A 19,433-nucleotide genomic window follows, 5' to 3' on the forward strand; every position below is an offset into this window, starting at 1 on the left:
CAACAGGAAGTCGGCTATTTAGGGTTGTTGGTAAAACACACGCAATGGAATGTGAAATACTCCTCCTAGAGAATTCAAACAAACGGCACGAAACTCGGTCAGCATGAAGTCAAGACATTGAGGATGAAAGTTTGCGAGGGGATTTTTGATATCTCGAACGGTTTGGCCGTGGCGAGGAAACAAAATTATGGCGAGAAACGTGAAACAGGAAGTGTGTCATAACTACTGCATACATTAACTGATCTTGATGAAACTTCACCAGTGTGTTCGTTGTAAGAGCCCGATCACATGGATGTGACTATTGTGAGTCAAAGTTATAGCGCCACCAACTGGCAGAAGGAAGTGTGTCACTTCCTAAATGCTTTGAAATCACCCTCTTATTTTTACCCGATTTGCTTCAAACTTCACTACTATAATGTAAACACACGGCAGATGTAGACCTGTGAATGGATTCTTGATATCTTAGATACTGTTGTCGTGGCAACGCATCAAACTTTAATATTCTTTTTTTATGCTTTTGAGACTCTTAGCATGCCTGAAATTGCTTAAAATTGCATGAAACTCGACAGACACATCTCATTTATTAGCCAGTAGACATGTGCAAAGTTTCAGAAACGGGCGTGTTGAGGGCTCAGTAGCGCCACCTTTTGTCAAAAGTGGGGGGATTAATTTTATCTACAGTAATAAAAATCGGTATGTGTATTGTTCTCCTCCAGCCAGACAAGTTTCTAATTTACACTCAATAGCTCCAACCAACAGGAAGTCAGATATTTTGGTTTGAAAATTGTCATTTTATGTCTCTCTCTCTCTCTGAGCCTACGTCTCTGTGTGTGTGTGTGTCTGTGAGTGTGGGGAGGGGGAGGGGGGCTAGATTAACCATTTGACTGCTGTGTTGTTTGGCCTGCATTAAAAAAGAAAATAAATGTCTTACGCCTTGTATTTTTTAAATAAGTTGTATTAATAAGTAAAGGCATATAACCAGTTGAATTGTAGTGCATTGAAAATAGTTTTATATAATTAGTTTATTAATTAAATTAACTTGGTCCATAAACTTCGTCAGAAAATTTGGTCCATAAATCAAACACACTTGCATGTAATATTATGAAACTCGGTATATAGATCTCATCGGGCCAAACAACTTTAAGCCAGCCCAACAGGAAGTGGGCTATTTTTGTCTTAATGTGGATGTTTTGCAAAACCAGGCTCTACATTTTTACCCACTCCTCTTAAGTGGTTTATTTTATTCCCACCAAACTTTTTCAACATGATGAAAATACATTAAAGAAGCATAATTGTGAATATCTATTGAATATCTCTAATTGTTTTGCTATGGCGAGGGATTAAAATCATGTAAAAAAAAAAATAAACACTAAAAGCCTCATATCTTCTAAAAATTTAATTATACACCATTTATTTCTAGATAAAATTATACAAATATCACAACTAAACCCATTTTATTCTTGTTTTCAATTTAAGAGTAATGTACAAGTTTAAAAACAGCCAGGATGCACTATTCAGTTAAAAAAATAAATATATCAAATAATACATAGGGCTATACTGCCCTCTTGTGTTCAAAATCAGGTAGGCCTATTGTATTTAAATATATTAGGTAGCCTATGTGACTCCGAGAATATTTTCTCACCGGTTATTTGACGTGTAAAACGTGTTAAATCGCTAAGTTAAAAGTGAAAGTAAAGTAAGGACGTCCGCACGGACATTTATAGTGGTGGCGCTCACAGTGCGCTCGAATGAATTTCTATGGAAGTAGAAATGAAAAAACATTCGCTCTGTTTTGCTCGCTCGTCGCCATGGACGCGCACCGTTATGAATTCCAGTGCAGCCGCATACTTTTTAGTGTCACTAAAATTAGCGCCATATCGGGGACCGATTGCTTCCGGTTTTCAGGGAAAAGACAACAACAAAAGAGTAAATGACAGATTCGCTTATATAGGCGCTTTTACACAAAATATTCCGTCATAATTTTTCCAGTCAGCTCTTCACTCTCGTGATTAATGAATTTTGACTCCTGTTGCTGATCTTTGCTGCAACTTTCGTTCTGCTCACAATTTAGTAAGCAAATACGTTCAAGTTTTAATTGTAGTGACTAAATGATTTTATTATACACACACCAAATTGACGGTGGGGGGCCATGGTATATTTAAATCTGCCAATTGTAATATCTGCTGGGCACCCCTAGTCTAGTCTTATTAAATGTATGCTTCATCTTTCATTTTTAATTTGTAAATTTGATCAATAAATTCAATTATTTAGAATAATAAGACACTATATGGCTGTTACTCTAGGTAGGGGTGATCAAATTAAATCGTTTACACTGAAAAATAACAATGCATTAAATAATGTGAGATTGTTTTAAATATGAGTTGGAAAGAATGATACTTTTAAACATAACACTAAACCGTCATTAGGTGTCGCCAGGCGACCGTCTTAATGAGTGAGTCATTGATTCATTCGTTCAAATGATTCGTTCGAACGACTGAGTCATTCATGAATGAGACAATACATGTTTATGGATTGGTCATTGAATCTTTGAGTCAATCGATTCGTTCAAAATGCTGAATCATTGTGTCTCTTACAGCGACAAGAGTTTAACCCTTGTTCAAGTTTAAGGCCTTGTCTTTTTGGATATATATCTTTTTTTTAAATTCCAAAATATGCATACAACCCATATATTTTAAATGTATCGTTTGCTTTAAATTAAATTAAGATTGTATGTTTGGTAATTTAACCTGAGATGAATGTGCTATATTTCAGATCAATATATTTGTTTTCCTTAAAATTTGAACTAACACTAACTTTATTCTCATCTGAATTATAAATAACTTATTCCTGTATAAAATAAAAACACATTAGAATTTTCTTTTTTAATCAATGTAGAATGTGTAATTGAAAAATAAACAGATTAGGGCTCTGAGGACAATAAATGAAAATCAATGCGATATGGTGAATGTCCAAAAGATGGCTCCCACAGACTGTTTTAAATGGGGTTGGATAAATATTTTTTGCTTTTAGACAGTGTGTGCGTGTGATTTTAGTTGGGTGACAGTTGTAGGTTACAGTTTGACAAGAGTTTATAGTTTGACAAAAGCACTTTGTTGTGTTTTATTGCGAGTGTACACAAATATAAGTAAACACTTTGCAGTTTGAATGATGTCCTCTATGAACAAAATGACGGAGTATGTTTTTATGTGTAACAGTTCAATCGCACCCGCACCCGCACCCGCACCTCACCCACACACACACACAGACACACAGACACACACACACACACACACACACACACACACACACACACACACACACACACACACACACACACATATTGAAACCTGAGTGAAGTACAAAGCCCATAATGAAGAATAGTTTAGCATCCAAATACATCGCAAATGTTGAAACAGTTTGATTCTAATGAGAGAGTTACGTGAGCCAAACACCACCTACTTTCACTTTCGCTTTCAATTATTTCGGTTATTTCTTAATTATAGTTTTTTTTTATTCTTGTTCTGTTCTGAATATCATTAAATTTAAAGAATTGCTTGTGTAATATTTTGAGTGTATCATCAAAACAGATTAATTCTCTCGGTTTAGTGATTCCCTAGTTATTTTTTTATTGTTTTCATTGTTCTAATCCGGTAAGGCAAGTGATATATATATATATATATATATATATATATTTTTTTTATATATATATATAATTTATATATATATATATATATATATATATATATATATATATAAATATAGCTGCGAGCAGCGATGAAGGGCCAAAGCCGGCGGCACCGCCACCCCGGTGCCTTTAGGTAACTAAAGGAACCGGGGTTGCGGTGCCACAGGCTTGGGCCCGTAATCGCTGCTCGCAGCTATATTTTATTATTATTATTATTCTTATTATTTTTCTGCTACCTTTTGGACACTTTTGGAGGCCTTAACATGCTCAAAAACTCCTGAAACTTTGCACACTGGTCAGAACCCGCGGCCATCAGGGCCGGGCTGAAGATGGTACCCGGGCGTGGCAGGGGGGCTCGACAGCGCCCCCTGGAACGGGGTCCGAAAACATGGTCCATAAATCAAACACGCTTGCATGTAATAATATGAAACTCGGTACACATGTAGATCTCCTCGTTTCATATATACTTCACACTCTTACTTTTTACCCCAGCCCAACAGGAAGTCGGCTATTTAGGGTTGTTGGTAAAACACACGCAATGGAATGTGAAATACTCCTCCTAGAGAATTCAAACAAACGGCACGAAACTCGGTCAGCATGAAGTCAAGACATTGAGGATGAAAGTTTGCGAGGGGATTTTTGATATCTCGAACGGTTTGGCCGTGGCGAGGAAACAAAATTATGGCGAGAAACGTGAAACAGGAAGTGTGTCATAACTACTGCATACATTAACTGATCTTGATGAAACTTCACCAGTGTGTTCGTTGTAAGAGCCCGATCACATGGATGTGACTATTGTGAGTCAAAGTTATAGCGCCACCAACTGGCAGAAGGAAGTGTGTCACTTCCTAAATGCTTTGAAATCACCCTCTTATTTTTACCCGATTTGCTTCAAACTTCACTACTATAATGTAAACACACGGCAGATGTAGACCTGTGAATGGATTCTTGATATCTTAGATACTGTTGTCGTGGCAACGCATCAAACTTTAATATTCTTTTTTTATGCTTTTGAGACTCTTAGCATGCCTGAAATTGCTTAAAATTGCATGAAACTCGACAGACACATCTCATTTATTAGCCAGTAGACATGTGCAAAGTTTCAGAAACGGGCGTGTTGAGGGCTCAGTAGCGCCACCTTTTGTCAAAAGTGGGGGGATTAATTTTATCTACAGTAATAAAAATCGGTATGTGTATTGTTCTCCTCCAGCCAGACAAGTTTCTAATTTACACTCAATAGCTCCAACCAACAGGAAGTCAGATATTTTGGTTTGAAAATTGTCATTTTATGTCTCTCTCTCTCTCTGAGCCTACGTCTCTGTGTGTGTGTGTGTCTGTGAGTGTGGGGAGGGGGAGGGGGGCTAGATTAACCATTTGACTGCTGTGTTGTTTGGCCTGCATTAAAAAAGAAAATAAATGTCTTACGCCTTGTATTTTTTAAATAAGTTGTATTAATAAGTAAAGGCATATAACCAGTTGAATTGTAGTGCATTGAAAATAGTTTTATATAATTAGTTTATTAATTAAATTAACTTGGTCCATAAACTTCGTCAGAAAATTTGGTCCATAAATCAAACACACTTGCATGTAATATTATGAAACTCGGTATATAGATCTCATCGGGCCAAACAACTTTAAGCCAGCCCAACAGGAAGTGGGCTATTTTTGTCTTAATGTGGATGTTTTGCAAAACCAGGCTCTACATTTTTACCCACTCCTCTTAAGTGGTTTATTTTATTCCCACCAAACTTTTTCAACATGATGAAAATACATTATAGAAGCATAATTGTGAATATCTATTGAATATCTCTAATTGTTTTGCTATGGCGAGGGATTAAAATCATGTAAAAAAAAAATAAACACTAAAAGCCTCATATCTTCTAAAAATTTAATTATACACCATTTATTTCTAGATAAAATTATACAAATATCAGAACTAAACCCATTTTATTCTTGTTTTCAATTTAAGAGTAATGTACAAGTTTAAAAACAGCCAGGATGCACTATTCAGTTAAAAAAATAAATATATCAAATAATACATAGGGCTATACTGCCCTCTTGTGTTCAAAATCAGGTAGGCCTATTGTATTTAAATATATTAGGTAGCCTATGTGACTCCGAGAATATTTTCTCACCGGTTATTTGACGTGTAAAACGTGTTAAATCGCTAAGTTAAAAGTGAAAGTAAAGTAAGGACGTCCGCACGGACATTTATAGTGGTGGCGCTCACAGTGCGCTCGAATGAATTTCTATGGAAGTAGAAATGAAAAAACATTCGCTCTGTTTTGCTCGCTCGTCGCCATGGACGCGCACCGTTATGAATTCCAGTGCAGCCGCATACTTTTTAGTGTCACTAAAATTAGCGCCATATCGGGGACCGATTGCTTCCGGTTTTCAGGGAAAAGACAACAACAAAAGAGTAAATGACAGATTCGCTTATATAGGCGCTTTTACACAAAATATTCCGTCATAATTTTTCCAGTCAGCTCTTCACTCTCGTGATTAATGAATTTTGACTCCTGTTGCTGATCTTTGCTGCAACTTTCGTTCTGCTCACAATTTAGTAAGCAAATACGTTCAAGTTTTAATTGTAGTGACTAAATGATTGTATTATACACACACCAAATTGACGGTGGGGGGCCATGGTATATTTAAATCTGCCAATTGTAATATCTGCTGGGCACCCCTAGTCTAGTCTTATTAAATGTATGCTTCATCTTTCATTTTTAATTTGTAAATTTGATCAATAAATTCAATTATTTAGAATAATAACCGTCATTAGGTGTCGCCAGGCGACCGTCTTAATGAGTGAGTCATTGATTCATTCGTTCAAATGATTCGTTCGAACGACTGAGTCATTCATGAATGAGACAATACATGTTTATGGATTGGTCATTGAATCTTTGAGTCAATCGATTCGTTCAAAATGCTGAATCATTGTGTCTCTTACAGCGACAAGAGTTTAACCCTTGTTCAAGTTTAAGGCCTTGTCTTTTTGGATATATCTTTTTTTTTAATTCCAAAATATGCATACAACCCATATATTTTAAATGTATCGTTTGCTTTAAATTAAATTAAGATTGTATGTTTGGTAATTTAACCTGAGATGAATGTGCTATATTTCAGATCAATATATTTGTTTTCCTTAAAATTTGAACTAACACTAACTTTATTCTCATCTGAATTATAAATAACTTATTCCTGTATAAAATAAAAACACATTAGAATTTTCTTTTTTAATCAATGTAGAATGTGTAATTGAAAAATAAACAGATTAGGGCTCTGAGGACAATAAATGAAAATCAATGCGATATGGTGAATGTCCAAAAGATGGCTCCCACAGACTGTTTTAAATGGGGTTGGATAAATATTTTTTGCTTTTAGACAGTGTGTGCGTGTGATTTTAGTTGGGTGACAGTTGTAGGTTACAGTTTGACAAGAGTTTATAGTTTGACAAAAGCACTTTGTTGTGTTTTATTGCGAGTGTACACAAATATAAGTAAACACTTTGCAGTTTGAATGATGTCCTCTATGAACAAAATGACGGAGTATGTTTTTATGTGTAACAGTTCAATCGCACCCGCACCCGCACCCGCACCTCACCCACACACACACACAGACACACAGACACACACACACACACACACACACATATTGAAACCTGAGTGAAGTACAAAGCCCATAATGAAGAATAGTTTAGCATCCAAATACATCGCAAATGTTGAAACAGTTTGATTCTAATGAGAGAGTTACGTGAGCCAAACACCACCTACTTTCACTTTCGCTTTCAATTATTTCGGTTATTTCTTAATTATAGTTTTTTTTTATTCTTGTTCTGTTCTGAATATCATTAAATTTAAAGAATTGCTTGTGTAATATTTTGAGTGTATCATCAAAACAGATTAATTCTCTCGGTTTAGTGATTCCCTAGTTATTTTTTTATTGTTTTCATTGTTCTAATCCGGTAAGGCAAGTGATATATATATATATATATATATATATATATATATTTTTTTTTTTATATATATATATAATTTATATATATATATATATATATATATATATATATATATATATATAGCTGCGAGCAGCGATGAAGGGCCAAAGCCGGCGGCACCGCCACCCCGGTGCCTTTAGGTAACTAAAGGAACCGGGGTTGCGGTGCCACCGGCTTGGGCCCGTAATCGCTGCTCGCAGCTATATATATATATTTAGGGCCCAAGCCTTGAAAAGGCGAAGGCCCTATTGTTTTCCTTAGGATTATTAGGGCCCAAGCCTTGAAAAGGCGAAGGCCCTATTGTTTTCCTTAGGATTATTAGGGCCCAAGCCTTGAAAAGGCGAAGGCCCTATTGTTTTCCTTAGGATTATTAGGGCCCAAGCCTTGAAAAGGCGAAGGCCCTATTGTTTTCCTTAGGATTATTATTATTATTATTATTATTATTATTATTTTATCGACTATTCGGGCACTTTTGGGGCTCTTAACGTGCACGAAAACTCTTGAAACTTTGCACACTGGTCAGAACCCGCGGCCATCAGGGCCGGGCTGAAGCTGGTACCCGGGCGTGGCAGGGGGGCTCGACAGCGCCCCCTGGAACGGGGTCCGAAAACTTGGTCCATAAATCAAACACGCTTCCATGTAATAATATGAAACTCGGTACACATATAGATCTCATCGGTTCATATATCCTTTGTACTTTTACTTTTTACCCCAGCCCAACAGGAAGTCGGCTATTATGGTTTGTTTGGAAGTGTATGCCCCTGGAATTCGATATACTCCTCCTAGAGAATTCAACCAATCGCAAGGAAACTCGGTCAGCATGATGTCAAGACATTGAGGATGAAAAATTGCCAGGGGATTTTTCATATCTCGAACGGTTTGGCCGTGGCGAGGAAACAAATTTATGGCGAATAATGGAAACAGGAAGTGTGTTATAACTTCTGCATACATTAACTGATCTTGATGAAACTTCAACAGTATGTTCGCTGTAAGAGGCCGATCACATGGATGTGACTATTGTGAGTCAAAGTTATAGCGCCACCAACTGGCAGCAGGAAGTGTGTCACTTTCAAAATGCTTTGAAATCACCCTCTTATTTTAACCTGATTTGCTTCAAACTTCACTACTATAATGTAAACACACGGCAGATGTAGACCTGTGAATGGATTCTTGATATCTTAGATACTGTTGTCGTGGCAACGCATCAAACTTTAATATTCTTTTTTTATGCTTAGCATACTTGAAATTGCATGAAACTCGACAGACACATCTCATTGATTAGCCTGTAGACATGTGCAAAGTTTCAGAAACGGGCGTGTTGAGGGCTCAGTAGCGCCACCTTTTGTCAAAAGTGGGGGGATTAATTTCATCTACAGTAATAAAAATCGGTATGTGTATTCTTCTCCTCGAGCCAGACAACTTTCTAATTTACACTCAATAGCTCCAACCAACAGGAAGTCAGATATTTTGGTTTGAAAATTGTCATTTTATGTCTCTCTCTCTCTCTCTGAGCCTACGTCTCTGTGTGTGTGTGTGTGTGTCTGTGAGTGAGTGTGGGGAGGGGGAGGGGGGCTAGATTAACCATTTGACTGCTGTGTGGTTTGGCCTGCATTTAAAAAAGAAAATAAATGTCTTACGCCTTGTATCTTTTAAATAAGTTGTATTAATAAGTAAAGGCATATAACCAGTTGAATTGTAGTGCATTGAACATAGTTTTATATAATTAGTTTATTAATTAAATTAACTTGGTCCATAAACTTCGTCAGAAAATTTGGTCCATAAATCAAACACACTTGCATGTAATATTATGAAACTCTGTACTCATATAGATCTCATCGGGCCAAACAACTTTAAGCCAGCCCAACAGGAAGTGGGCTATTTTGGTCTTAATGTGGATGTTTAGCAAAACCAGGCTCTACATTTTTACCCACTCCTCTTAAGTGGTTTATTTTATTCCCACCAAACTTTTTCAACATGATGAAAATACATTAAAGAAGCATAATTGTGAATATCTATTGAATATCTCTAATTGTTTTGCTATGGCGAGGGATTAAAGTCATGTAAAAAAAAAAAAAAAACACTAAAAGCCTCATATCTTCTAAAAATGTAATTATACACCATTTATTTCTAGATAAAATTATACAAATATCAGAACTAAACCCATTTTATTCTTGTTTTCAATTTAAGAATAATGTACAAGTTTAAAAACAGCCAGGATGCACTATTCAGTTAAAAAATAAATATATCAAATAATACATAGGGCTATACTGCCCTCTTGTGTTCAAAATCAGGTAGGCCTATTGTATTTAAATATAGGTAGCTGCTATGTGACTCCGATTTTTTCTCACCGGTTATTTGACGTGTAACACCGGGGGCTTTTATATCGCTAAGTTAAAAGTGAAAGTAAAGTAAGGACATTTATAGTGGTGGCGCTCGCAGTGCGCTCGAATGAATTTCTATGGAAGTAGAAATGAAAAAACGTTCGCTCTGTTTTGCTCGCTCGTCGCCATGGATGCGCACTGTAATGAATGCCACTGCAGCCGCATACTTTTTAGTGTCAGTTTAAAATTAGTGCAATATCGGGGGCCAATTGCTTGAATTGTGAGTTCAATAGTCTATTATTTTTCACGGAAAACACAACAACAAAAGAGTACAATGACAGATTCGCTTAAATAGGCGCTTTTACATAAAATAGCCTATTCCGTCATCATCTTTTCAGTCAGCTCTTCACTCTCGTGATTAATGAAATTTGACTCCTGTTGCTGATATTTGCTGCAACTTTCGTTCTGCTCACAATTTAGTAAGCAAACACGTTTCAAATGTGTTTTTATTTTATTTTTGCGTATATATATGTGTGTGTATAATATATATATATATAGGCCCTATATACATATATATATATATATATATATATATATATATATATATATATATATAGCTTATGTTTCAAATATGAGTTAATTAACAATCGTTTGAAAGAATGATACTTTTAAACATATCACTAAACCGTCATTAGGTGTCGCCAGGCGACCGTCTTAATGAGCGAGTCATTGATTCATTTGTTCGAACGATTCGTTCGAACGGCTGAGTCATTCATGAATGAGACAGATTATGGATTGGTCATTGAATCTTTCAGTCAACCGATTCGTTCAAAATGCTGAATCATTCAGTAATGAGAAAACACGTTGCTGTGAGATGCGCAATGGTTCTGCTGTGATCTTTGTTTAACTAGTTTCACTGCTGAAACAGAAAAAAGTCAATATTGCATATAAAATGTAAGTGATTTGACGTGTGTGTGAGAGAGATTGTGTCTGTTACAGTGACAAGAGTTTAACCCTTTAAGGCCTTGTCTTTTTGGATATATATCTCTTTTTTTATTACAAAATGTGCATACAACCCATATATTGTAAATGTATTGTTTGCTTTAAATTAAATTAAGATTGTATGTTTGGTAATTGAACCTAAATAAATTTAAAATTAGGAAGTCGGCTATTATGGGTTTAGGAAGGCCGATCAGATGGATGTAACTATTGTGAGTCAAAGTTATAGCGCCACCAACTGGCAGCAAGAAGTGTGTCACTTTCTAAATGCTTTTGACAAAAGTGGGGGGGTTAGTTTTATCTACAGTAACAAAACTCGATATGTATATTGTACTCTTCGAGCCGGACAACTTTCTAATTTACCGTAATTAGCTCAGATTAAGAGGAAGTCACATATTTTGGTTTGAATATGGTGAGCCTCTCTCTGTCTCTCTCTGAGCTAATATGGCAAGCCGTTTTAACATTTAATCATTTTAACCTACTAGTCTCTATTTTCATGCTACTAGTACTTATTTTTTAGATACTAGTATCTATTCCATTAAGTACTAGTACTTATTCATTAGCGACTAGTGCTTATTCTGTTTAGAATATTCAAAGTGCTTATTCAATTTTTATGCTTATTTATATTTTCAGAGCAGAAAATCCGATTTTTCTGCTTATTCAATATTGCATCTAAAATGTAAGTGACTTGACGTGTGTGTGTGTGTGTGAGAGAGAGAGAGATTGTGTCTGTTACAGTGACAAGAGTTTAACCCTTTAAGGCCTTGTCTTTTTGGATATATATCTTTTTTTTATAAAAAAAAGTGCATACAACCAATATATTTTAAATGTATTGTTTGCTTTAAATTAAATTAAGATTGTATGTTTGGTAATTGAACCTAAATAAATTTAAAATTAATGTTCTATATTTCAGATCAATATATTTGTTTTCCTTCATTTTAATCAACACTAACTTTATTCTCATCTGAATTATAAATAACTTATTTCTGTATAAAATAAAAAATCCCGAATAATCCAGACCAACCAGAGCGCACTATTTCTACAACATCATCAGTGCTGAAGCGGAACTACCAGAGCCGTTCGGCAGATAGCGAGCAGATATTTTGTGTCACGTCGTGCACAATAACCCTAAAGGCACCAGGGTGGCGGTGCCACCGGCTTTTTATATATATATATATACATATATATATATATATATAAATATAGCTGCGAGCAGCGATGAAGGGCCAAAGCCGGCGGCACCGCCACCCTGGTGCCTTTGGCTAACTAAAGGCACCGGGGTTGCGGTGCCACCGGCTTGGGCCCGTAATCGCTGCTCGCAGCTATATTTATATATATATATATATATGTATATATATATATATTTAGGGCCCAAGCCTTGAAAAGGCGAAGGCCCTATTGTTTTCCTAAGGATTATTATTTATTATTATTATTATTATTATTATTATTTTACTACCTTTTGGGCACTTTTGGGGGCCTTAACGTGCTCGAAAACTCTTGAAACTTTGCACACATCTCAGAACCCGCGGCCATCAGGGCCGGGCTGAAGCTGGTACCCGGGCGTGGCAGGGGGGCTCGACAGCGCCCCCTGGAACGTGGTTTGAACACTTGGTCCATAAATCAAACACGCTTGCATGTAATAATATGAAACTCAGTACACATATAGATCTCATCGGTTCATATATACTTCATGCTCTTACTTTTTACCCCAGCCCAACAGGAAGTCGGCTATTAAGGGTTGTTTGGAAAACACATGCAATGGAATGTGAAATACTCCTCCTAGAGAATTCAAACACACGGCACGAAACTCGGTCAGCATGAAGTCAAGACACTGAGGATGAAAAATTGCCAGGGGATTTTTGATATCTCGAACGGTTTGGCCGTGGCGAGTAAACGAAATTATGGCGAGAAACGTGAAACAGGAAGTGTGTTATAACTACTGCATACATTAACTAATCTTGATGAAACTTCAGCAGTGTGTTCGTTGTAAGAGCCCGATCACATGGATGTGACTATTGTGAGTCAAAGTTATAGCGCCACCAACTGGCAGCAGGAAGTGTGTCACTTTCAAAATGCTTTTAAATCACCCTCTTATTTTTACCCGATTTGCTTCAAACTTCATGTGCATAATGTAGACACACGCCAGATGTAGACCTGTGAAAGGATTATTGATATCTTAGATACTGTTGCCATGGCAATGCATCAAACATTAATATTCCTTTTTTTAAGCTTTTTCATGCTTTTTTATGCTTTCGGGCACTTTTGGGGTTCTTAACGTGCTCGAAAACTCTTGAAACTTTGCACACGGGACAAAACCCGCGGCCATCAGGGCCAGGCTGAAGCTGGTACCCGGGCGTGGCAGGGGGGCTCGACAGCGCCCCCTTGAACGGGTCAGACAATTTGGTCCATATATCCAACACGCTTTACCCTATTTGCTTCAAACTTGATGTGTATAATGTAGACACAAGCCAGATGTAGACCTGTGAAAGGATTGTTGATATCTTAGATGCTGTTGCCGTGACAACGCATCAAACTTTAATATTCTTTTTGGATACTTTTGAGATTCTTAGCGCACTTTTGGGGCCCTTAACATGCTCAAAAACTCTTGAAACTTTGCACACGGGTCAGAAACCGCGGCCATCAGGGCCGGGCTGAAGCTGGTACCCGGGCGTGGCAGGGGGGCTCGACAGCGCCCCCTGGAACGGGGTCCGAAAACTTGGTCCATAAATCAAACAGGCTTTACCCGATTTGCTTCAAACTTGATGTGTATAATGTAGACACACGCCAGATGTAGACCTGTGAAAGGATTGTTGATATCTTAGATGCTGTTGCCGTGACAACGCATCAAACTTTAATATTCTTTTTGGATACTTTTGAGACTCTCAGCGCACTTTTGGGGCCCTTAACATGCTCAAAAACTCTTGAAACTTTGCACACGGGTCAGAACCCGCGGCCATCAGGGCCGGGCTGAAGCTGGTACCCGGGCGTGGCAGGGGGGCTCGACAGCGCCCCCTGGAACAGGGTCCGAAAACTTGGTCCATAAATCAAACACGCTTGAATGTAATAATATGAAACTCGGTACACATATAGATCTCATCGATTCATATATCCTTTGTACTTTTACTTTTTACCCCAGCCCAACAGGAAGTCGGCTATTATGGTTTGTTTGGAAGCGTATGCCCCTGGAATTCGATATACTCCTCCTAGAGAATTCAACCAATCGCCACGAAACTCGGTCAGCATGAAGTCAAGACATTGAGGATGAAAAGTTGCCAGGGGATTTTTGATATCTCGAACGGTTTGGCCGTGGCGAGGAAACGAATTTATGGCGAATAAAGGAAACAGGAAGTGTGTTATAACTTCTGCATACATTAACTGATCTTGATGAAACTTCAGCAGTGTGTTCGCTGTAAGAGTCCGATCACATGGATGTGACTATTGTGAGTCAAAGTTATAGCGCCACCAACTGGCAGCAGGAAGTGTGTCACTTCCTAAAGGCTTTGAAATCACCCTCTTATTTTTACCCAATTTGCTTCAAACTTTATGTGTATAATGTAGACACACGGCAGATGTAGACCTGAGAAAGGATTATTGATATCTTAGATACTGTTGCCGTGGCAACGCATCAAACTTTATTATTCTTTGTTGATGCTTTTGAGACTCTTAACATACTTGAAATTGCATGAAACCCGACAGACACATCACATTTATTAGACAGTAGACATGTGCAGAGTTTCAGAAACGGGCATGGTGAGAGCAATTAGAGAATAATGTTTAAGTTTAAAAACAGCCAGAATGGTTGTTTAGTCAAAAAAAATTTTTTTCCAAATCATACATAGTGTTATACTGCCCTCTTGTGTTCAAAATCAGGTAAAAAGCGAAAGCAAAATAAGGACGTCTGCACAATTCATTAATAATGGTGCAGAGTAGAGTGAGCTTTTTCAATTAATTCCTATGGAAGTAGGAATGAACTAAACAACGTTCGCTCTGTTCTGCTCGTCCCTCACCGTGGGCGCGCAGAGTTATGAATGCCCGTGCAGCCGTGAGCATTTTAGTTTCATTTTAAAATTAGCGCCATTTCGGGGGACGTATTACTTTAATTTATTTAACAAAAACACAATGTTGTGTTTTATTGCGAGTGTACACAAATATAAGTAAACACTTTGACGTTTGAATGATGTCCTGTATGAAGAAAATGACGGAGTATGTTTCACTGTTCAATCGCGCTGAGCCACCCAGACCCCCACACACACACTGACACACACACACACACACACACACACACACACAAACACACACACACACACACACAATAATAAAACATTCAACCTAACATATACAAATTACACTGCTATGTTGAAATAGTCAGTAGTACAATTTGTATCATTCACAGTAAGCACCGCTCCACTGTGATTTTTCCAAGCACATTTTTGCACAAGTGAAGAGGATGATTTTTTCCGTCGATATTGGAACGTGAGTGAAGTACAAAGCCTGTAATAAAGAATAGTTTAGCATCCAAATACATCGCAAATGTTGCAACATTTAGATTCTAAAGAGAGATTTACGTGAGCCTAACACCACTTACTTTTACTTTTGTTTTAAATTATTTCGTTTTGGCTTTATTATAGTTATTTTTTTATTCGTGTTCTGTTCTGAATATCATTAAATTTAAAGGATTTGTTGTGGAATATTTTGAGTGTATAATCAAATAACACTAAACCGTCACTAGGTGTCGCCAGGCGACCGTCTTAATGAGCGGGTCATTGATTCATTCGTTCAAGCGATTCGTTTGAACGACTGAGTCATTCATGAATGAGACAGATGTTTATGGATTGGTCATTGAATCTTTGAGTCAACCAATTTGTTCAAAATGCTGAATCATTCAGTAATGAGAAAACACGTTGCTGTGAGATGCAATGGTTCTGCTGTGATCTTTGTTTAACTATTTTCGCTGCTGAAACAGAAGAACAGTCAATATTGCATCTAAAATGTAAGTGACTTGACACGTGTGTGTGTGTGTGTGTGTGTGTGTGTGTGTGTGTGTGTGCGTGTGAGTGCGTGCGTTTTGCTGTGTTGATTGTTGGTGAGATGATGCAATGATGGGGTTTTGTCACTGACCTAATAAAAGTGTGGGCTAAGAAAAAAAAAATCTCTCTCTTTCAGAACAATATATTTGTTTTCCTTGGTCATTTTCTCTCTCTCTCTCTCTCTGAGCCAATATGGCAAGCCGTTTTAACATTTAATCATTTTAACCTACTAGTCTCTAATTTCTTGCTACTAGTACTTATTTTTTAGATACTAGTATCTATTCCATTAAGTACTAGTACTTATTCATTAGCGACTAGTGCTTAATCTTTAGTACTAGTGCCTATTCTTTAGATACTAGTGCTTATTCTTTAGATATTCTTTTGAATACGGATTAGTAGCTAATGAATAAGTACTGGTATCTATTTAATAGGTACTAGTATCTAATGACTTGGTACTAGTATTTATTGAATAAATACTAGTATCTATTAATAGGTACTAGTATCTAAAAGGTCATTTTCTCTCTCTCTCTGAGCCAATATGGCAAGCCGTTTTAACATTTAATCATTTTAACCTACTAGTCTCTGTTTTCATGCTACTAGTACTTATTTTTTAGATACTAGTATCTATTCCATTAAGTACTAGTACTTATTCATTAGCGACTAGTGCTTATTCTTTAGGTACTAGTGCCTATTCTTTAGATACTAATGCCTATTCCTTAGGGACTAGTAGCTTTTAAAAGATACTAGTACTTATTCATTAGATACTATATTAGTATCTAAAAATCAGTCAAAAGACAGTCAAAGCAGGGTTACGTTTTTGCACTTCGTGCACAATAACCCTAAAGGCACCAGGGTGGCGGTGCCACCGGCTTTTTATATATATATATATATATATATATATATATATATATATATATATATATATATATATATATATATATATATATATAAATATATAAATATAGCTGCGAGCAGCGATGAAGGGCCAAAGCCGGCGGTACCGCCACCCTGGTGCACCAGGGTTGCGGTGCCACCGGCTTGGGCCCGTAATCGCTGCTCGCAGCTATATTTATTATTATTATTATTATTTTATCGACTATTCGGGCACTTTTGGGGCTCTTAACGTGCACGAAAACTCTTGAAACTTTGCACACTGGTCAGAACCCGCGGCCATCAGGGCCGGGCTGAAGCTGGTACCCGGGCGTGGCAGGGGGGCTCGACAGCGCCCCCTGGAACGGGGTCCGAAAACTTGGTCCATAAATCAAACACGCTTCCATGTAATAATATGAAACTCGGTACACATATAGATCTCATCGGTTCATATATCCTTTGTACTTTTACTTTTTACCCCAGCCCAACAGGAAGTCGGCTATTATGGTTTGTTTGGAAGCGTATGCCCCTGGAATTCGATATACTCCTCCTAGAGAATTCAACCAATCGCAAGGAAACTCGGTCAGCATGATGTCAAGACATTGAGGATGAAAAATTGCCAGGGGATTTTTCATATCTCGAACGGTTTGGCCGTGGCGAGGAAACGAATTTATGGCGAATAATGGAAACAGGAAGTGTGTTATAACTTCTGCATACATTAACTGATCTTGATGAAACTTCAACAGTATGTTCGCTGTAAGAGGCCGATCACATGGATGTGACTATTGTGAGTCAAAGTTATAGCGCCACCAACTGGCAGCAGGAAGTGTGTCACTTTCTAAATGCTTTTGACAAAAGTGGGGGGGTTAGTTTTATCTACAGTTACAAAACTCAGCGTGTATATTCTTCTCCTCAAGCCAAACAACTTTCTAATTTAAAGTAATTAGCTCCGACCCTCAGAAAGTCAGATATTGTGGTTTGAATAGGGTCATTTTCTCTCTCTCTCTCTCTCTGAGCCAATATGGCAAGCCGCTTTAACATTTAATCATTTTAACCTACTAGTCTCTATTTTCATGCTACTAGTACTTATTTTTAGATACTAGTATATATTCCATTAAGTACTGGTACTTATTCATTAGCGACTAGTGCTTATTCTTTAGTACTAGTGCCTATTCTTTAGATACTAGTGCTTATTCTTTAGATATTCTTTTGAATACGTATTAGTAGCTAATGAATAAGTACTGGTATCTATTTAATAGGTACTAGTATCTAATGACTTAGTACTAGTATTTATTGAATAAATACTAGTATCTATTAATAGGTACTAGTATCTAAAAGGTCATTTTCTCTTTCTCTCTCTCTGAGCCAATATGGCAAGCCGTTTTAACATTTAATCATTTTAACCTACTAGTCTCTATTTTCATGCTACTAGTACTTATTTTTTAGATACTAGTATCTATTCCATTAAGTACTAGTACTTATTCATTAGTGACTAGTGCTTATTCTGTTTAGAATATTCAAAGTGCTTATTCAATTTTTTTGCTTATTTATATTTTCAGAGCAGAAAATCCGATTTTTCTGCTTATTCAATATTGCATCTAAAAATGTAATTGACTTGACGTGTGTGTGTGTGTGTGTGTGTGTGTGTGTGTGTGTGTGTGTGTGTGTGTGTGTGTGTGTGTGTGTGTGTGTGTGTGTGTGTGTGTGTGTGTGTGTGTGAGAGAGAGATGTGTCTGTTACAGTGACAAGAGTTTAACCCTTTAAGGCCTTGTCTTTTTGGATATATATTTTTTTTATTAAAAAAAATGTGCATACAACCCATATATTTTAAATGTATTGTTTGCTTTAAATTAAATTAAGATTGTATGTTTGGTAATTGAACCTAAATAAATTTTAAATTAATGTGCTATATTTCAGATCAATATATTTGTTTTCCTTCATTTTAATCAACACTAACTTTATTCTCATCTGAATTATAAAGAATTTATTTCTGTATAAAATAAAAAATCCCGAATAATCCAGACCAACCAGAGCGCACTATTTCTACAACATCATCAGTGCTGAAGCGAAACTACCAGAGCCGTTCGGCAGATAGCAAGCAGATATTTTGTGTCACGTCGTGCACAATAACCCTAAAGGCACCAGGGTGGCGGTGCCACCGGCTTTATATATATATATATATATATATATATATATATATATATATATAAATATAGCTGCGAGCAGCGATGAAGGGCCCAAGCCGGCGGCACCGCCACCCTGGTGCCTTTAGGTAACTAAAGGCACCGGGGTTGCGGTGCCACCGGCTTGGGCCCGTAATCGCTGCTCGCAGCTATATTTATTATTATTATTATTATTTTATCGACTATTCGGGCACTTTTGGGGCTCTTAACGTGCACGAAAACTCTTGAAACTTTGCACACTGGTCAGAACCCGTGGCCATCAGGGCCGGGCTGAAGCTGGTACCCGGGCGTGGCAGGGGGGCTCGACAGCGCCCCCTGGAACGGGGTCCGAAAACTTGGTCCATAAATCAA

Source organism: Rhinichthys klamathensis, unplaced genomic scaffold (assembly GCF_029890125.1).
Source record: "Rhinichthys klamathensis goyatoka isolate OS25496 unplaced genomic scaffold, OSU_Roscu_1.1 h1tg000139l_1, whole genome shotgun sequence".
NCBI classification, from domain to species: Eukaryota; Metazoa; Chordata; class Actinopteri; order Cypriniformes; family Leuciscidae; genus Rhinichthys; species Rhinichthys klamathensis.